Source organism: Pezoporus occidentalis, unplaced genomic scaffold (assembly GCF_034315485.1).
Source record: "Pezoporus occidentalis ecotype Australia unplaced genomic scaffold, CSIRO_AGI_Poc_V1 ctg81, whole genome shotgun sequence".
NCBI classification, from domain to species: domain Eukaryota; kingdom Metazoa; phylum Chordata; class Aves; order Psittaciformes; family Psittacidae; genus Pezoporus; species Pezoporus occidentalis.
In genome coordinates, this window is record NW_026916170.1 from 407862 (window position 1) to 430380 (window position 22519).

Here is a 22519-nt window from a genome sequence, read left to right on the forward strand (position 1 = left end):
TGTATAGGTGGGAACAGAACAGGCTCACGCAACAGCCGGAGTGGAGCTGCAACCTCAGGGGGTCACATGTCCCTGGTGCCAGCAACTTGGCAGGCTGGGATTCAGGGGTAGCATCTTGGAAGACCAGGTGTCCAAAGCTGGAGAATTCACATTGTGTATAAATATGTCGTGTTTTAATCCCAGTCAGGCAACTCATTCACTCACTCCCTCCTTTCTTTCCCTCCCCCTACCTACTCCTGGAGGGACGGAGAGGAGAATTGAAAAGAATGCAACTCCCACGGGCTGAGATAAGAACAGTTTAGTAACTAAGGTATAACACAAATCATTACTGCTACTACCAATAATAATAATGATAAAGGGAATAACAAGGGAAGAGAATACAACACCTCACCACCATCTGACCGATAACTCGCCCCCCCCCCCCCCCAGCCCAACCAAGCACCGATTGATACCTCCTCCAACCCTGCAGTCCTAGCCCTTCCGGGTGACTCAGTTACATCCTGGGCATGACGTGCTGCAGTATGGAATACCTCTTTGGTCAGTTTGGGTCAGGTGTCCTGTCTCTGCTTCCTCACGGCTTCCCCTCCTCCCTGGCAGAGCATGAGACTCACAAAGTCCTTGACCAAACCAAAACATCATTGTTATCAGCTCTGTTCCCAGGCCGAAAGTCAAAACACAGCCCTGCACCAGCTACCAAGGAGAAAAATGACTACTACTGCTGAACCCAGGAGAATATGAGCATGTTCTACTACAGGACATTAATCCTGATCAGCTGGAAAGGAGAGAATCAGGTCAGGCTGCCCATGCTGTTCATGTTTGTGTGAAGGCTATGTCCTCCATCTGTGCTAATCCATATGGCTTTCTGTAGGTCTTCACATACGTGCATGCGTGTGCAGACAATTACTGTAAACACTATTCTCAGTGTGCACATTGTTTACTGGGAACTCATATTTAGTCTCACTGCCTGTTGGACTTGGGGACACAGGACCAAAGCAGCCTTATCACTACCAGTAAAAGAAGAAAGCCTCAATTCAGTTGTTTGGGACTTTTTTCCCCTTTAGCCCGAAAAAAAAGATATTTCCTTCTCTTTCTTAGGTATGCTTCAATTGCTGTTAGTTCTGTTGAAGTAAATTAGTTGTGGAGAAAAAAGGAAAACTTTTCTGGAAATCAGGTAGGACATGCAAGGTATGTGCCTATCTTAAGCATTTAGTTTAAAATCCAGAACTTTACAGAACTAATTTTTGCATATTAAGTAAATCAGCAATTCTTTGCTGTATATTCATGATGGAGTAGTTTAATGAGCACACTAATGAGTTAGTGCAATTCAAGTTGAAATGTTTTTCTGTACTAATAAAGAAATGCCTAACTGGCAATTTTTTAAACTTATGTTCCTTAATATAATTTCAATTCAAATGACAGTTTCCAATACTGTAAAATAATTACTAAATGGAAAATGCAGCAACCATTTCCCACTCGCAGCACTGCAGTGACTTTATCAGTTACTTATGTCATTGCATAGCAATCGTATGACCACTGGTATACATAATTAACATTTCAGGTGACTGACTAAATTACAGAGTTAATGAAAACATTCTCATTCTGAAGCTCAATTATTCGCACATTATGGTTATTTTTCTTTTCCAGTTATCTCTTTGGAGCTGCGTGCCTCATAGAAATCTGATCTGATATGGTACAGTTTGCAAAATATGACTACTTATCCTCTTCATAAGTAAATTAAATAAAGAGGTACTCTGCAAGAAATAAAGAAGGAATGAAGAAGAAAACAGAATGATGTAACTTAACTAGAGATTACTTTCAACCCTTTGGCTTATTCAAAAATATTCAGAAGCGTGTTAGAATATTTTCACCATTCCTAAGACATTTAGCTTCACAAGAATTACCTGAATGTTTGGTCCCATCTCATTAATGAGTAAAAACATTCATGTAGAGCTCAGATACATTTATGCATGAATTAACATACAATGTAGACATTACATATTATATATTCATGCTCACATCTAGAACTGTCATGTGTATTTGCCCATTATCAGAAAAAATATAAATACAAATGCACTTAATTTTTTTATATATAATATTCTGAGCTGCATTTTCAAGACCTTTTAGAACTAGGAATAAAGGTAGACTCTTCTAATAGGCAAAATTTTGTAATTTTCCCAAAATCAGGTGTTGGTGAATGCCTTAAAGTTATGTTACAATTATATATAAAGAAAGTAAACATTCTTTGCTACTAGGTTTCTTCTTTGCATTACTTGATGTGGCACTGTTCTGCAATTTTTTGACTAGGAACATGTAACACTTTTTCATTTCATGGAAACTATTGCTTTCTCCACAAAACAAGAAAATTGTAGAAATCAGAGCTTCTGCTCACTTCTAAATAACACCCTGATACACTGTGTATTCCAGGGTGATTCCTTATGGGATTAAAGATCTATTTCTTCACATGACTCAGACTTCAAAGTTGGCCAGTACCATACCATACCTTGCTTCAGCTCTATCATGACCCTCAAGTGATCCCTACATTTTTCTTGCCTATACGATAAAGTTTGGAAATAATTGTGAAAATAAAAGTCACTGTATGCACCTGCACAGAAACCCATGTATGAAATCGGGCACACTGATGGTTTTACTTATTTTTATTATTGGTTGGACTAATCACCCAAGATGTAAAGCTCTTTCTGCAGATGTACCTCCAAGTGAAGGTGCTTCTCTATTGATTCAGGATGGAATATACATGGGCTTGGACCCTTCCTAGAAACTCCAACAATATCACCAAAAAAGGGCTGTTTTAAAATCTGAGTGGTTGTTAGAGGTTACCCAATCTAGTGAGACCTTATAAAGTGATGTAATAGAATCTGTTATTGGCATAAAATATATGAAACTGCAGTAGAGTAGTGAAAAGACCTTGAAAGCCCATTGGATAAGGTGCTTATCTGGGACGTAAGAGATATCTTCAGGCTTTCCCCAAATGAAATAGTACGTCTGTAAAAGACACAAAAATATATATATTGAACAAAATGATGAAAGCTACAAAGTAGTCTAATCATTCAGTATAAACCAAAATAACTTCCCAAAGTCATACCAGGTACTAAACTAGTAGAGCAAGGTTCACTGTTGTCTCTTTCATATAAACAATTATGCAAATATAAGGATTTAGTCCTTAATCCTGCAACATGCTTGCAGTCTTAGGAGAAATGCTGTCTCCTTGAAGGTATTTAATAAGTCACAGTAGTTTTAATAAGTCAGTAGTTTTCTTGTTGTCTATCAATAGGGTTTCTGTTGTTTTCATGAAACAGTGCAGGGACTAATCCAGTCTGATCTGCTTCAGTCTATTACATAAATTCTATGAACCTATTATCTTCTGGAAATAATGTCTAACAAGCTATACCTGCTCGTAACAGCTACTGTTCTAATACAAAACAAAAGGTTGGTGTTCAAATTTACTTGGAAACAAACAGAATATGTAGATAATAAATATTCTAATTCAATTAAATACTTCTTTTAACTTCATATTTTTATTCTTGTAATTCAGGAAGTTTTTAAAGCTAATACATCTGTATGATGATCTATTTCTTCCTTATGGCTATATTCTATATTTCATATAGAATAGTTTTTACCCTATGTTTACCTAAGGATAGCTTTGAAAAACAATATTTCTAAATTCAATTTTGATTTTTTTTTACAAGAACACTGAACTAAATATATTACAAGTTTCATGTATAAACTTAATAAATTTTACAGATTTTGTAAATCTAATCTTCTAGAAAGATGTTTATAGGTGATACATGACAAATGTATCAATTCCAAGTGAAAACCTAAATTAAGCTCAGTGAACAGCTGTAGAAATTATCCATTTTCTACTAATCTCTCTCACAAAAATAACAAATAGTGCAGTTTCTAAATGTGAGTTTTAAAATTATACAGGCTCTGAAAGAAAAATAGATTAATAATTTAAATATGAGACTGATCCACATTCAATTTCATTTATTTTTTTAATAATAAAGCACATAAATATTTTCAAAATTATGAGGTAAAATTAAAAGAAAAAAATTCTAATCAAATCACAAACAAATCTCATCCTGGTTAAAATTTGAGTGTTGAAGCCATCCACATCATCTCTGTGTCCTTATATTCTTCAGGAAGTCATCTATGTACTATGTATGTTAAATAATTGTAGATTATTCTCTATGAAGCCAATTTCAGCAGGATTATATTTGCTGAATACAGGAGTAAAGAAATATTTTTATTAATGTCCTAGATATATTTTACTCTTTATTTCATTTTTGATCTTTAATTTTGGGGAATGCATACTTTATTCAGAATCTATGTTATAATTATCAGCTATATTATAAAAAAATACTACTTAGTTTTCTAAGGAAAATATTTTTTTCTTGTCTGTGATTTGCCAGTTCCATTGTAATTTATATGGAGATGGAGCTCCTTTATACCATGTTTTCACAACAAATTGCTGTGTTGTTTTTATATCAAATTTTTTCATTAAATTATTTTAACATCATCATCATACTTAAGATTTTGCACTGTGGAATTTTCATGGATTTATTTGTCCTCTTTCACAAAGATTCTGTGCTACAAACTTTCCAGAAAAAAATCTATTTAATCTTTTTTTTTTTATTTAATAAACCATAAACAAGGTCATAAATACTACCATTATATTAGTGCCAGTGATGTAGCTGAATATATGCATGCCCCTTGACCATTCCTAGGGTACAGACTAACCAGGGAAAGGGTTTGAACTTAAGACCAAAGATAGACCTAAAATTTTAGAATTAAGTTCAAAAAGGGTGATGCTGAGAAGTGAGTTAAGACCAAGTTCTAAAGCAGCTCTGTCAGATCCTGAAATACATGTGGAACCAACATTTTTCAGTCTATGGCTACATGTGCTACTTCAGTTAATTCTTATGTTACCTGTAGTAATTACTTGGGTTACACTATGAACCCTGGATGGGAGATCCTCAACATTTAGGACATTTTTGCAAAAAATCACATTCTCTTGAAAACTGGGGTGTAGATATGTTCCATATGAAAAATCTTTAAGGTTTAAATTCAAGAATTACATTTGCCAGTTCATGTAACACAATAACTATCCTTGATACTCTCATAATAAACACAAGAATACTATAGCATTATTCCATTATCGTTGTCATTATTAAGACATATCAAAATAACAGAAATAATTCTTTTGCCAACTGTTCTGAAAAACAGTTGAAATATAAGAACGTTTCTCCAGTTGAAAAGACACCCGTGTTTTAGACTGATACAGGATATTGTCCTTAACCTGATATGCCAAATGATGTCATAATAATGTTATTTTTCATATCCACTGAGCCTGCATATGCCTATGCATTTAAGAAACATTAATCAAATAAAGAATATAAAGACAGTGATTGCAATGTCTAAACATGGCATGAAATAAATTTTCCACTCATACACAAAAAGTAAAGCAGAGCAAAATGTACTTTTTTAGTTTGGTATTTTGTTTTGTTGGCTTTGGATTGGGTTGTTTGGGTTTTTTAAAAAAACTTCAGAAATTCTGTTATAGCATACTATGCTGTGTTTGAATTCAGATTATTTGGACAAGTTAGAAGGATGTGTACATATAGATGAAAATTTAACCCAAAAGAAATTTTACTGTATATGAAATATAGGGATTTTATGTAGGTTAGCACTTTTCAAGTAATCTTGTCATACATTCCCGTTCATATCCTTCAGCAGCACTTTACTTAAAAAAAAAGCGGATCTCCACTTTCATGTATTATCTCAATTTAATGGAATAAACACTACAAGTACTTCACTTGGAAAATGTAGGTATGATGTTTTGCCATTTTAATTTTTATGCATTGATAATTCATCGCACACTGAGTTGGTGGATGTTGCTCACAATGTTGTTTTTCTATGCACTAATTAGGAAGAAGAAATCCTCCCCTAAAATACAGTTTTCAAAAGGCTTGAAAGTAGTCATTTTTGGAATCGATGTGCAATCTATTTACTTGATGGACCTGAACGGCTGTTTTTGGAAATGCTTTTTCATGATTAAGCAGTGATATCTTCAATATGATGAAGCTGTGAGAATGTAGCCAATCTTTGTAAATATTTATGTCATATGGTAATCTGTTATTTCAACTAGAATTTTCCATTAAGTCGATTGTCCTCTGACAGTAGCAATCAGTTATGTTCAGTATTATCTTTCAAAATAATAAATGCCTATATTTGTCTTGGTATTATGAATGGCTGTAGAAGCCTACTTTTATGTCTTTCTAAACAAATTTTGGCTGAATCATTTTCAATTCAGAGGTGCTTCAAGATAATAATATAAAATATTAAGAAAATCAGTCAAGATGCCTGTATAGTTAAGATGCTATTGTATCCTAAGAAATTTTTGTTAGCCTAAAAAAAAATCTATAAAAATAAAATATATTTTGGTCAGCTATTAGACTTTGCTATTTTATGGCTAGACCAGAGCTGTGAAATGTGGCCATAAATTTTACACCACCTGATGTTTATGTTTGTTTTTTCAGAACCCTTTGACTCCACTGGAGAAAATCTTGCAGAGACTAAGATACAGTTTTGTGCATTACACTCTGGTTTTGGAAGAACACAAAACAAAACACAACAAAACAAATTAAAATCCAATAGTTATATAGGTATTACCTATATACCTGTTTGCCAATAAGTATATAAATAAGGTATATATATGTCATATATATAAAAAATATATAAATAAGACTTCCTTTTTTTTTCTAAAATACGAATGAGTAAGTATGTAATTACATATTGTAGGTGCTATTATTATGTCTCTGAGACTTTCATAGTCCAAAAATATTCATGATGATAGAAACTAGCATGGGTGATAGTTAAGCCATTCACCCATTCAGTCAGATAATTACCAAAAATCCTGAAAGGGAACCTGTTTTTATGAAACTTTGTTAAATAAGAAATACTGGAAATTACAATTTTTTTCTTTACATTGTATATGACCTGACAATGGGTATCAGAATACCATATGAAAATACTTTGTTTATTTTAGTTTTTTATAATACTACATTAATTAGTTGTATACAAAACAAAATACAGAACAAGGCAAAACAGTACCAACAGCTGAACAAAATTGCTGTTTGAAAATGAATATTTTATTAATCTTGACAGAAACATGGTATAGACTGCTAGTGACTAGCTTAGACGGCAAGCATTCCTCTTTTAATCCTGTGTTTTGTTACTAGCTAATAAAGGATCTAGTTTTTATTGTTCCTAGATTTAATGAGAACTGTAGTAATAATAAGAGGACAGAGACAAAACATAAAAATTACAACTATGTGGTTTATGTGGATTGCTGTATCCAGTCCTGGGCTTCTTAGTACAAGAGAGATATGGGCAAACAAGAGGGACTCCAGAAAAGGACTGCAAAGATGCTGAAGGGACTGGAGACTCTTGAGAAGGCTGGGACTGTTTAGTCTGGGGAGCTAAGTAGGGTGTAAAGAAGGTAGGATCTGAAGGTAGGATGTAAAAAAGATGGAGCCAGGCTCTTTTCAGTGGTTCTCAGTGACAGGACCAGGACAACACACACCAGCTTAAACACAGGAGGCTCCCTCTGAGCATTAGGAACCACTTTACTCTGAGGGTGAATGAGCAGTGAAGCAGGTTGTCCAGAGAGGCTGTGGAGTCTCCCTCCTCAGAAATCTTAAAAAGCCATCTGAACGTGGTCCTGGGCAAGTGGCTCTAAGTGTCCCTACTTAAGCAGTGGCGCTGGACAAGTTGACCTCCAGAGGCCCCTTCCAAATTTAGCAATCCACTGATTTGGTTATTCATGTGTGATTTCTATCTTTCCATGGATAGTAAACTCCCTATATAATATAAACAGATAGCAAACTGAGTATATTGGTCTTAGTTTTTGCAACTTTGCCCATTTGTGCATTCTTTGAGGTCTGTCAGGGTTACAGCTGCAAGAGATTAATTCAGTAAAACTTCAGATGTTACAAAGGAAGAAAAAATCCATTGGCTGAGTACCTTATATTTTCTTCTGCTTCACAATTCAGGGATCATTTTATATTTTGAGAAATGACTACGTATATTAGAAGATGAAAATCTAGAAGATATATGGACTTATAGCCTAGCTAGCTGAACCTGTAACTTCACAAATCCAACATCTAGATTCTCAATATGCAAACTTAGCTGCAAACTAACCTTTAGAGTATTTGGATACTAGTACTGGTGAAGTTGCATGTCGTTTGGGTCATGGCCATGGTCAGCGCTGAATAGCTTGACTCTTCTCCGTGTACAAAAGGCCTGTCTCTGCCTCTCAGTTAGATGTGTTCATTCTCCCATCAGTAGATACGGGGGCTGATGAGCATTCCCAGAACATATCTAACTAAGGAACAGTTCGTCTGATACTCATGTTACCAGTTTCCCCTTAACATAGCTTCATGTGGTTAGGGCATTAAGTTATGGAAAGTTTATATTCAGTTCTCTTCTGAGAATGAACATACAATTCAAGAAAACAGTACAGATGATTTCTCAAGAGCTATGTACCTCCCAGTCTCCTGGTTTATAATTTTTTCCTCTTTGCATAGCGTAATTAAATATTCATTGGTCCAGAAAGAATGAGTGATTCCCTCAGCTAGTTTAACTCACTATGTAATATTAAGTAATCACTGTAACACAATTGTGAAGTTATGACACCCTTCAGTGAATACTCTAATGCTTAAATTTCAGAATTTTGCCTAGACTCATTCTAAAACAATGTCTTTCTACTGTTAGAGCAAAATGAAACAGATTTTTGCTGCAGTGCTTGGAAGTAATCACTCTCTAAAATCACCATGGCACAGCTATTGTAGTATTTATCTGCTAGCTGCCTGATATAGACTATAGTCTAGTGACAGAAAAGAAAAAAAATAATCTGGAATTTCTATATGATGAATGACATTTTAATTATTAAATTATTTTGTGAAACATATGTACACTAAACCTACATTTATCAGAGATTTTGAAGTATGCCTTTTGATCAAACTTTGAACACTGTCCACTTTTATGTCTGTCAGAAAAGCCTTCTATTTTCCAAATGCCCAAAATGAGCAAAAAAACCTCTCCCTCCATTATGTAATTCAGTCTTCTTCATAACTTATGCCTTCTGTTCTTTTATGTAGCTTGCCAGACCAGATTTTACTGAACAGATATCAACGAGGTTAATATTTTTAATGCATCTAACAGGTTTCTGTCTCATCCCAAAAACATAAATAGGCAAAGGGTCTGGACTGAATTTGCTGAGGAAATCCCTACAGACATTGTGGGTGGATTGTAGTGCATACCTGTGCTTCCGTATTTTTTTTTATTTTTTTATTTTTATTGTTCTGTGTGAAAAAATAAATTACTTTTAAAAGCTTAAGGAAATGCCCTGGTTTTCCAGTAGAACAGGGAGGATATTTTGCAGACCACAAAAAGAAAAAAAAAAAAAAAAAAGAGTTCTTTTTTATTCTTTGCCTTACTGCAGGTGAATACATCTGCAAATGACAACAACCCACACAACCAACCCCACCCCAAATTTGAGGATCAGATTACTTTTTTCACTTGTCCAGGTGCTTTATGCAGACAGTCAAAACCAAAGCTTAACGTATAAATTTTAGCATGTTTCACAAACTGCTTTCTACAGCTTACAGAATAAGATTTGAATGGAAAGCCTATTAAGAGAAAAATATATCATTTATCTTTTACTCATATTTTTCCTTTTAGCAACCTTTGAAGAAAACCACTTATAAAATTAAGCAGAATACAGAAGAGCATCTTTTTTTTTTTTTTTTCCTGTCAAATGCAAACCAAAAAGGTTAAGTAAGCTTGATTTTAATTTCCATAATATGTAAGAATGGCAGCACCGGATTAGACAGAAGATTTAATCTACCCTAAGACTGTCATTCCAACAACATTGTCCAATAGTTAAGACCTAAGAAAGAATATGGGGGACAGAAATCAAAACCTTTTATTTTTTGTTTGTTTTTCAGGGTATTATCTTCCCTGGGACCTCTCAAACCAATGATATTTGTATTTGCATTGATACTTTCATCCAATATCTCTGTGTTGCTTGATATTTTACATTGTGCGGTTAACAACTTTTTGAACACCAAAGCTACGAATTCCAGAAGTCTGTAATGACTTCAGCATGCAATACACAGTTTAACTCTGTTGTATGAAGGGATCCATCTTTTGAATATTCAGCCTCCCAGTGTCTTTAAAGAATGTTTTTTTCCTGTACTTGAGGAGAAAATAAGGGATTGTGAGTGTTTAGTTTCTTCATGACATACATGGTCTTACACTGATCATATCTTCTCTCTCTCTGAATGCTGAAATATGCTTTTCAATTTAGTTTTTCCCTTACAGTGGCTCTACCTTTAATTATTTTTTCGTCTACCTGATCCAGTTATCTTACATATTTATATTTAGTGACACAGGGGATGAGAACTAAAGTATTCAAATTGAGGCCACAGCATATAGTTTCTCAATGTTGTTTCAATAACTCTGCTAGATTCTTAACAGTTTCTGTCATTCATTTACTCTCTCTGCCTCTTCTATTAAACATTTAAATGACAAGCTGATGTTTTTTTCACAGATTTTTCTTTAATAACTTTGGGACATCATTCATGAGTAGTGATGGTCAGGTTGTAAACTATTATTATGAATAATTATATGCATAAAATTGTTAATATCGTATCTTCTATGCACTGCTTTTACATTTTTTGTTTTGAATTTCATCTGCTTTTTATTGCCTAGCTCTTCAGCACTGCTAGGACTATTTCATTTCTTCATAGTCAGCTTGGATCCATACTCACATCCATAACATTATCATCAAACAGTCTCTGCAGATAAAATTAGAATAGCTACTCAACAATACTTTCGTAGATGAAAAAAAAATATTTTCTGCAGCAAACCCTTTAGCAGAGTTAGATCTTTGCAGGCGAAAACTTAGAATGAAGTGAAGCACAAATTTCAGACTGTAGAAATATCTTCCAGCTGAGCTTTGGTCTGTAAATCTAATCTAAGACATTTTGGTTTGGAGCTTAAAATCAGATTTAAGTATTTTGGGGAACTTTATTAATTTAATTTTCTTAATTGTTCTTTTTTTTTTTTTTTACTTGAAACGTTGTCATGGAGTTGAACTTTTGGTTCAAAGCATTTTTCTTATATTTTGCAAAAATGTTTTCAATATCTGGGGAGTGAAGCGGATGTAAGAGAGACTATAATAATCTAATGTAATGTTAGATTATTAAAGAACCTGAATTATTAAAATTCTTCATTTGTGTTTCAGTTTCAGCATAGACTTCCATCACTCAGTTTTTTTTCAAAAACTAAAACCAACACACTCCAGCATGGATTTCTGCACTGAAACATTAAAAACACAAGGGCCTGCTGGACTTTGCTTTACAAGCTGCCTACTTGTATGTGCTAGCAAGTGCAGGCACAGCCAATTCTTACAGAAAAGACATCCCTCACTTAAACAGATTATAAAGATTATAGATTATAAAGATTATAGATTATAAAGCCAAATAAATTTTACAAAGAAAAATTCTGATGCTGCTTATTGAACAACAATGAAAACAGAATTCACATAAACCAAAATGTGGAAAACATATCCCTTTTTCCTATTTCTCCTGTCAGAAAATATACAACTGAAAGAGAGTGCAGTCTTTAGAAAGGTAACCTGTGTGCCCTAAAAATTGTACAACAAGCTTGTTTTTCTTTTCAGGGGCATCTCTGGTAAATGTATTCCAGCATTGTTGATGAGTAAAAACTGTATGAATTAATATTAAAATATGAATTGCTCCTGCACTGAATATGAATCAACATATTTACTGAATTTGCTAAAAGAAGATTTGCTTGGATGAAGGTATCTGATGAATTAAAAATGAAGCTTCTTCATTATAACCCAGTGCATGGCAACTAGCTTATCCACCCCCAAGGAAATTCAGTTTATTTTTTCCTATGCCATTGTGAAAAGAGAGAAATGTATTTTCCAAACTGACATTTTATTAAAAGACTTATGCTTGAGATTGCCTAGGAAAAAAAATAAAATAAACCAACCTGCACTTTCTATTCTCTGAAGTTTTCATGAGTCTTTGGCAAGGGAGCTAGCTTTCTCATTCACATGCTGTTGCAGCATGTTTGCTGTTTATTTGAAGTCTTGTAGTGTCTTGAGCATCACCTGGGAAATCAAGGTCCATGTCTGATGTGTTGAAGCTGGTACTTTTGATAAAAGCTGATGATTGGATGTGACTGATCTTGAGCATAGTCAAAGGTTGTTTCAAGATAAACATCTGATGCTAAAGAACTTAAAAGATAAAATTGGTGCTGCTCTTGCTCTCACTTCAGGACAGATAACACAGAGAAGATATTTAAAAGAAAAATAAAAATGTTGTCTCTCAAGCTCTCCGTTACAGGGATGTAAAATTACAAGAAGAAATGTGTGTTTCTGAGGATGATATGCATTGATACTCATTGCAAAATCTTAAACATGCCAAAAGATGTCAGATTCTGGACAATAAAACAATTATTCTTAAACATTTTTAGTAAAAGAAATGCAGCTAACTGGAAAAAAAAAAGAAAAAAATTAGATCCAAAGACAAATGTTTTCAGATTCAGTTCCTAAAACAGAAATAAAAATGTGAAGTTTGCATCCTCTTTGTCTAAGTGCTCTAACTTGTAGCAATGAAGAAAAGAGTTGTTTCAGTTCAAGGAGCCATTTTATTGTTGTCAATAATTTATAAAAATAAGAATCACTTGTGGCTTTGATAGAGCTCTGCAGTTTAATTGTCTGAGATCTTACCAGTTATCACCACTGGCAGCTCAAAACTGATTTGTATCTTAAATGATTTTGACAAAGTCCTTGTAAATCAAGCTGGAGAGTTGGTTCCAGGGTGTGTAACTGTGTTTGCATGCTGAAAAGATCTGCATCATTGGAGATTTCATACATTTCCAGCACCTGACCCTCTTCCAGGGTGTTTCTTGGATGTTTTTTTGGTGACAATCACTTCTTTCCAAAGTTCAGCTATGTCATTCAACATCCAGAATACTATAGTGAAAAAATTAAGAAATTTTTTGTTGTTGCTGTTTTCTTTGTTTCTTGTTGGGGTTTTTTAATTTGTTTGTTTGGTTAGTTGGTTTGCTGGTTGTTTTTTTGTTTTTTCTTTCTGGTGGTCAGATATGTTTAGCTTTTTCAGTAATTACAAATTGAATGTTCAAGTAGCCTTTAAATTACTATGAGGTTTTTTTTTTGTTTGTGCCAGGAACATATTTTCTTTCCTGTCTAATTTAATATCTGATGAAAATACCTTAACTAGAAATAAGTTCAGGCAACTTGAAGTCCTCTGGTAAACAAAAAAAAATCCAACATTGTGAGTTCAATATTAAAAAAAAAGATAAAAAATCAGTTAGATAACCTTTTTTCTGTGTACGCATTTTGAATGAAAAGCCTTTTTTAGTTTATTTTATTATGTCCCTAAAATCAAAATAGTAGAAAAAGAAAAGGAAACTGTCGTGGTTTAAACCCAGTCAGGTAGCTTGTTCACTCACTCCCAGTGAGTGGTGCCGAGCTGACAACAATCGAGGTCCGTGTCCGTCTCCCCCCCCCCTCCCTGCACCGGGGCTCTCCCCTTCCCCGCTCCCGGAGGAACGGGGAGGAGGATCGAGAGAGTGCAACTCCTACGGGTTGAGACAAAAACAGTCCAGCAACAAATCACCACCGCTACTATCAGCTAAAACAATGATAAGGGAAAATAACAAGGGAAGAGAATACGATACCACCGGCCAAGAAAACGAGTTCCACCCGGAAGCCCCTGTCCTTCCGGGTAACTCCCAGTTACCCCTCACCCCGGGCATGACGTGCTGTGGTATGGAATACCTCCCCGGCTAGCCCGGGTCAGGCGCCCCGTCTCTGCTTCCTCACAGCCTCCCCTCCTCCCTGGCAGAGCATGAGCCTCACAAAGTCCTTGGCCAAACCAAAATATCCTTGTTATCAGCTCTGTTCCCGAGCTGAAAGTCAAAACACTGCACTGCACCAGTTAACACAAAGGAAAAACATGACTGCTACTGCGGAACCCAGGACATTATCCACCCCTTATTCCATACCATTCACGTCATGCTCAGATCCCACATTTTCAATGCACCATCGCTCTCCCACATATATACATTCATATACATACAGGCCAAGAGGAAAAAATCATTTTCAGAGTGCATGGACCAATCCCTATAATGCTGCCGAGTCCATTCGGTCCATGATGTTCAAAGTTCATTCTCTGTTGGGATAATGGCTGGAGGGAAGGCAGGGCCAGTCGCTGGTGACCTGGAGACATCTAGTTGATGGGCTATAAAAGCATTACACAGCAGGCAACAGCATACAATTGAGTTCACTAGCTGTTTTCCCCTAAAATCAAATCCCCTTGAGGTATACATCGGACTTCCCCATCTTCCCGCATTACCCACCAAGTATATCCAGGTCCCTGAGCAAAAGCAATCCCACGAGTGGGTTTGCCTTTACCTGAAGCAGGAATAACCCAGACTGTCTTCCCCAGCAAATTCTTCATATGCACCACGGGAACTTTGTCCCCCTCTACAATATGTAACAGTTCCGACTGGGCTGGGCCAGCCCTGTTGGCAGATCCTCTGGTGTTGACCAACCAGGTGGCCTTTGGTAAGTGTGTATCCCAATGCTTGAAAGTTCCCCCACCCATTGCTCTCAGTGTAGTTTTTAACAGCCCATTGTACCGTTCGATTTTCCCAGAGGCTGGTGCATGGTAGGGGATGTGATATACCCACTCAGTGCCATGCTCTTTGGCCCAAATATCTATAAGGTTATTCCGGAAATGAGTCCCATTGTCTGACTCAATTCTCTCTGGGGTGCCGTGTCGCCACAAAATCTGTTTCTCAAGGCCCAGGATAGTGTTCTGGGCAGTGGCATGGGGCACAGCATGTGTTTCCAGCCACCCGGTGGTTGCTTCCACCATGGTAAGCACATGGCGCTTGCCTTGGCAGGTTGGTGGCAGTGTGATATAGTCAATCTGCCAGGCCTCCCCGTATTTATACTTCAACCATCGTCCTCCATACCAAAGAGGCTTTAACCGCTTGGCTTGTTTAATTGCAGCACATGTTTCACACTCACGAATAACCTGGGCAATAGTGTCCATTGTTAAGTCCACCCCTCGATCACGGGCCCATCTATATGTTGCATCTCTGCCCTGATGGCCTGAAGTGTCATGGGCCCACCGGGCCAAAAATAATTCACCTTTACGTTGCCAATCTAAGTCCATCTGAGCCACTTCAATCTTAGCCGCTTTATCCACTTGTTGGTTGTTCTGGTGTTCCTCAGTGGCCCGACTCTTGGGTACATGGGCATCTACATGACGTACCTTCACCACCAGGTTCTGCACCCTGGCAGCAATATCTTCCCACAGTGCAGCAGCCCAGATGGGTTTACCTCTGCGTTGCCAGTTGCTCTGCTTCCATTGCTTCAACCACCCCCACAGGGCATTTGCCACCATCCATGAGTCAGTATAAAGTACTGGCCACTTTTCTCGTTCAGCAATGTCCAGGGCCAGCTGGATGGCTTTCACCTCGGCAAACTGACTCGATTCACCCTCTCCGTCAGCAGTTTCTGCAACTTGTCGTCCAGGACTCCATACAGCTGCCTTCCATCTCCGATGCTTTCCCACAATACGGCAAGAGCCATCAGTAAACAAGGCATACTGCTTTTCACTTTCTGACAGGTTATTATATGGTGGGGCCTCTTCAGCGCGCATCACCTCCTCCTCTGGTGACATTCCGAAATCTTTGCCCTCTGGACAGTCCATGATGACTTCTAGAATGCCTGGATGACTGGGATTTCCTATTCGAGTTCGTTGTGTAATTAGTGCAGCCCATTTACTCCATGTAGCATCGGTTGCATGATGTGTAGAGGAGACCCTGCCTTTGAACATCCAGCCCAGCACGGGCAGCCGGGGTGCCAGAAAGAGCTGTGCTTCAGTGCCAATCACTTCCGAAGCAGCTCGAACCCCTTCATAGGCTGCCAGTATCTCTTTCTCAGTTGGGGTATAGCTGGCCTCAGATCCTTTATATCCCCGACTCCAAAAGCCGAGGGGTCGACCTCGAGTCTCCCCTGGAGCTTTCTGCCAGAGGCTCCAGGTAGGACCGTTCTCCCCAGCTGCAGTGTACAGCACATTTTTTACATCTGGTCCGGTCCGGGCTGGTCCAAGGGCTACTGCATGAACTATCTCGCGTTTAATTTGCTCAAAGGCTTGTTGCTGCTCAGGGCCCCATTTAAAATCATTCTTCTTCCGGGTCACATGATAGAGAGGGCTTACAATCGAACTGTAATTTGGGATGTGCATTCTCCAGAACCCCACTGCACCCAAGAAAGCTTGCGTTTCTTTCTTATTAGTTGGTGGAGACATTTCTGTTATCTTGTTGATCACATCTCTGGGGATCTGTCTACATCCATCTTGCCATTTTATTCCCAAAAATTGAATCTCCTGTGCAGGTCCCTTGACCTTACTCCGTTTTATGGCAAAACCGGCTTTCAGCAGGATTTGGATTATTTTCCTCCCTTTCTCAAAGACTTCTTCCGCTGTATCGCCCCACACAATAATGTCATCAATGTATTGCAGGTGTTCTGGAGCTTGCCCCTGTTCCAGTGCAGTCTGGATCAGTCCATGGCAAATGGTAGGGCTGTGTTTCCACCCCTGGGGCTGTCGGTTCCAAGTGAACTGGACAACCCTCCAAGTAAAAGCAAACTGTGGCCTGCACTCTGCTGCCAAAGGAATTGAGAAAAATGCATTGGCAATATCAATCATGGCATATCACTTGGCTGCCTTTGACTCTAGTTCATACTGAAGTTCTAGCATGTCCGGTACGGCAGCACTCAATGGTGGTGTGACTTCATTCAGGCCACGATAGTCTACTGTTAGTCTCCATTCTCCATTAGACTTTCGCACTGGCCATATGGGGCTATTGAAGGGTGAGCGGGTCCTGCTGATCACCCCCTGACTCTCCAGCCTACGGATCAGCTGATGGATGGGAATCAGGGAGTCTCGGTTGGTGCGATATTGCCGCCGGTGCACTGTTGTGGTCGCAATTGGCACTTGTTGTTCTTCAACTTTCAGCAACCCCACAGCAGAGGGATCTTCTGAGAGACCAGGCAAGGTGGACAGCTGCTCAATTTCCTCAGTCTCCAAAGCAGCAATACCAAAAGCCCACCGGTACCCTTTTGGGTCTTTGAAGTACCCTCTCTTGAGGTAGTCTATGCCGAGGATGCATGGAGCCTCTGGACCAGTCACAATAGGGTGCTTTTGCCATTCCCTCCCAGTCAGGCTGATTTCAGCCTCCAGCACAGTCAACTCTTGGGATCCTCCTGTTACTCCAGAAATATAGATGGGTTCCACCCCTTGACAGCTTGATGGCATCAGGGTACACTGTGCACCGGTATCTACTAGAGCCTTATACTTCTGTGGGACTGATGTGCCAGGCCATCTGATCCACACAGTCCAGTAAATCCGATTGTCCCCTACCTCCACCTGGCTGGAGGCAGGGCCCCTCTAACGGTCGTCACAGCATTGGACACTTAAGTCGTGTTGAAAGGGATTATTCTTCGTTATCACAGGAGCTGGAGTAAAATCAGCTCTTCCACTCCATCTGGGAAACTGCTCACCAGAGACTGAAGCCGTAGCTCTCATGGGACGATCAGTCTTGGCCCTTGCTCCCCTCTTCAGTTCACTCACCCGTTCCTCCAAAGCTGAAGTAGGTTTTCCATCCCACTTTGTCATGTCTTCTCCGTGATCCAGCAGGTAAAACCATAGGGTACCCCGTGGCGTATACCTTCTGTATCTCCTCTCTTGAACAATAGGATGCCTTTTGTTAATAGCTGAGACGGGTGTTGGTACACGTGAGGAGCTGGATAAATCAGATAGATTGTCCTTCAATTGTTCGATGTCCTGGGACAGTTTTTTCACAGCTGAGATGATGGAAGGGGTGAGATTGTCTTCGAACTCTCGGAGTTTATGAACCATTTCATCCACTGTTAGTGGTACTATGTCATTCCAGGTTACTGTTGCCAATGAATGGGCATATGATGACGGTGCATTCCGTGTAAGTTTTCGCCACATGGGTCGTGTACATTCAACTTCATCTGGATCTATAGGTGTATCCCCGTTATTCGGCTTGATGCGATAGATCATCTCTACGATGGCTGATTCCCTCAGAGACTGGATGCCTTTGTCTATAGTAGTCCACTTGGCCAAACGACTCGTAACATCGTCCTTGTACGGAAACCTTTCTTTCACAGCTGCCAAGAGCCTCCTCCAAAGGCTGAGGGACTTTTTCTCTCTTGCAATTGCTTTGTCAATCCCCCCTTCTCTAGCAAGTGATCCCAGCTACTTGGCTTCTGTACCTTCTAGTTCTTGACCATCGGCCCCATTGTCCCAGCATCGGAGTAACCAGGTGATGATGTGCTCCCCTGGTTGACGGGTAAAATCTTTTCGCATATTCCGCAGCTCGGTTGAGGTCCGAGGTCGAGAAGTTACCTCTTCTTCTTCTTCTTCGTCATGTGATGATGACTCCTGATCAGATTCTGGACCGGGTGGTGAATTCATTGGTTCTTCATCTCGCTTCACCCTTTTTGCCTCCTTTTTGCTTGTTCTCTTGCGTACAGGGGCAACTGATATTGGTACGAATTGGTCCTCTGGTTTGGCTGCAGTGATTGTCACTGTGGTTTGAGTAGCAACTGTACTTGTTGCTGGGGGTGGTGTAGCTACTGTGCTTGGAGCTGGGGTAACCGCACTGTCTGTTGCAGTTGAAGTTTGAGCAGCTGCTGTACTTGCCACTGGGGTAGCTGTGCTGTTCATTGCAGCCAAAGTTTGAGTAGCGACTGTCGCTTTGCCCTCAGATCCGCCGACATTCTTTTCCTTTTGAAGGTGCTGGATAGTGTTGAACAAGGCCCTGTAAGCATAGGCCAAGCCCCAGCGCGTTGCCGTGATTTGTCCATCTCTGGTATGGCCAGAATGACCACACACCTCATTTAAGTGTTTTACTAATTCTTCTGGATTTTGCAGTTGTTCGGTAGTGAAATTCCAAAGTACTGGAGGGGCCCACTGACCTAGATACTTGCCCATACTATCCCACACACCCTGCCACTCATGGCTGTCCAGCCTCAGGGAAAATCTCTCGGTCCTCCTACATCATCGTTTGTCCCCAGACAAGACCCAAACCTGAATCTGCTTAACTCTTGAAATCAGTAGTGGGTAAGACACACTCTGTATGCGTGTTAGCATGGTGATTCCCATCACCATCAGCAAACAAGTCTCAACAGCATTAAAAGGCCATTCAAAAAATTCAAAACTCTCAAATGTCAATGGTCTGGGGGGACGACTAGGAGGGTAAAAGGATGTCTCCTTCCCAGGTTGAGCACCTGAGAAGGAGAAAAAAGATGTGCAATTGCTAAGCACTTCTATTGTATACCTCCCAAAGTATAAAGGTGGTGACCACACTGGGAACATAAGCCAGATCAGTTTCATGATCAATGATTCTATTGTATTACAAGTCATTACCATAAAGTACAATGGGATAAAAACCTTAGCCCAAGCCCCACACTTGAAAAACACTAATACAGCAAGTACCGGATGGACGTAAGATATCATATACTGAAACTGTGAGATCAAGAGGAACAACCTTGAGAGCCAATAAATCAGCATTGTGACGAGTGACTATCAATCCAGTCAGATCTGCTCTTATCTCAACCCCTCGTGCCCCACGTTGGGCGCCAAAACGAACTGTCGTGGTTTAAACCCAGTCAGGTAGCTTGTTCACTCACTCCCAGTGAGTGGTGCCGAGCTGACAACAATCGAGGTCCATGTCCGTCTCCCCCCCCCCCGCCTCCCCGCACCGGGGCTCTCCCCTTCCCCGCTCCCGGAGGAACGGGGAGGAGGATCGAGAGAGTGCAACTCCTACGGGTTGAGACAAAAACAGTCCAGCAACAAATCACCACTGCTACTATCAGCTAAAACAATGATAAGGGAAAATAACAAGGGAAGAGAATACGATACCACCGGCCAAGAAAACGAGTTCCACCCGGAAGCCCCTGTCCTTGCGGGTAACTCCCAGTTACCCCTCACCCCGGGCATGACGTGCTGTGGTATGGAATACCTCCCCGGCTAGCCCGGGTCAGGCGCCCCGTCTCTGCTTCCTCACAGCCTCCCCTCCTCCCTGGCAGAGCATGAACTTCACAAAGTCCTTGGCCAAACCAAAATATCCTTGTTATCAGCTCTGTTCCCGAGCTGAAAGTCAAAACACTGCACTGCACCAGTTAACACAAAGGAAAAACATGACTGCTACTGCGGAACCCAGGACAGAAACCAACTCACTTTATCAGCTCTGAGTGAAAAAGAAAACTATTCAAGCATGCAAAGCTCAGCCTATAAGTCCAACTTGAAGAGTAGGATTGTTTACTGAATTGCTGACATATTTTCAAACAGAAAATTGTCCTTTCTGTTTCTGTTAGAAAAAAAATTACAGACTGAGGCTAAGCAGTTCCATGAACATCTGGGAAATGCATTATCTGGTTAGAGAGGTAAATATTACCTATTGTTTGTTCATTTATTTTTATCAGATAAAGTACTTTGCTCCTTGCAGGTCCACTCCACTAGGGACAAATAGCAGTAGCAATTCAACACAATGTGTAGGGGCAGTCTGTACATATGCCTTATTTCGAAGGGACTGTAGCAATAGAACAAGGGGTAATGGGTTCAGAGTAAACCAGGGGAAGTTGAGGTTAGATATAAGGAAGAAGTTCTCTAGTGTGAGGGTGGCAAGACCCTGGAACAGGTCACCAAAAGAAGTGGTAAATACTCCATTCTTGGCAATGTTCAAGGCCAGGGACAGAGCCTTGGGTGACATAGTCGAGGGTGAGGCACCCCTGCCCACGGCATGGGAGTTGGCATTACATGATCTTAAGATCCTTTCCAACCCAAACTATTCTATGATTCTATAAATATAAATTGTATTGCTCTTAATTTAGGTTGATGAACTTAACCTGGTGAACAGTAGCAAAAGTTTGATTACTAATTTTTTTGCCTATGTCAAGCTTTTGCTTTTGCACCCAGTCTTGACACACTAAAAGAATCACTCTTAGCAGTGCAGTACTTTGTGAATTATCTAGCATTTGTCCTTCATGAAAATCCTCCTTAGAGGATTCTTTTCACAATGCATCTGTCTTTTAATTCACTGATTTTTGCTGTTGTAGAAATCATTTTTCTTCACTTGACCTCAAGTTCTGAAGTTTATGGTGTCCCACTCAAAAACCTTCATGATGCGTGCTGCTACTTCTCATAATAGATGACTCCCTCTGACTACTTTCCTAATGCATTTTTTTTTTCCCATTTAAGTAAATCTAGTCCACTACATGGAACTTTAGTGAGACAGACCTAACACTGTGAAAATGTTTGAGGGTTTTGTCTTAAAAACAGTCTTCTATGATAATGTTGCAATATTTCCATGGTCTTACAAATTGGTTTAAAATGGTTTTTGGATATGACTGCCTATTCTCATGGAGACAAATTATAACTAGAGTTGTTTTTTCAGGAACTGATAGGCCTAATGAAGAGTTAATCATTTAAGTATATTGATAAATTCATTTTCAAAGGTATTCAAGGGCATGAAATTGAGCTGGGAAAATGTTTTCATATATAAAATTATGTACTCTTTTTTCTGAACAGAGAAGGAAGGGAAGGTAAAAGAGTTAATAAACAATGTAGAATGTACTCTCTTTTTTTAATATCAGAATCCACTCAGATAAGGGGACACCATTTTTTATTAAAACCTTAATAACTTTTAAAGTGGAATGTAAAGTCATTGAACACTGCTTTTAAGGAAAGACAGGCTTACAGGAATCGTTAAACCATATCCTTGTGGCTCTGCAGTACACTTCATACCTTAAAAGAAAAAAAAAGAAACTATCAAGTCACCTTCTGAATTGTTTAGGAAACAATTGTTCAGGAAACAATTGTTCATACATCAAGTTGGTAACTAAAAAGCATAGGGTTCTCTTCAGGTACAGCCACATCTATTTTCCATTAAAAAATATATATATATGTATTCCAAAATATCTCTACTTGAGGGATGTTGCTATTTTACTGTGTGGCCTTAATTTACCCTAAAGGGCCTACAGTAGAAATAGCAGTCCTCCCACACTGCTGTTCTCAGTATCTTTAGGCCCCAGAAGGGAATATTTTCCAGAACAGAGAAAAGAAGCTGAATGGGATGCACTACCTAGCCATCCCAGTGGAAACTGGGGAATAGCAAGGGAAATAGATCTTCCTTTTGGATGAACAGTTTGGAAAAAAAAAAAAAAAAGAGGTTTAAAGAGAGTTGAAACTGACTCCGTTCCTTTCATTGTACTTGCAAGCACCCTTCCTAGTGTAATGGACTATAGGCTTTTGAATAGGAATGAGTAGGTTTAGAAAAT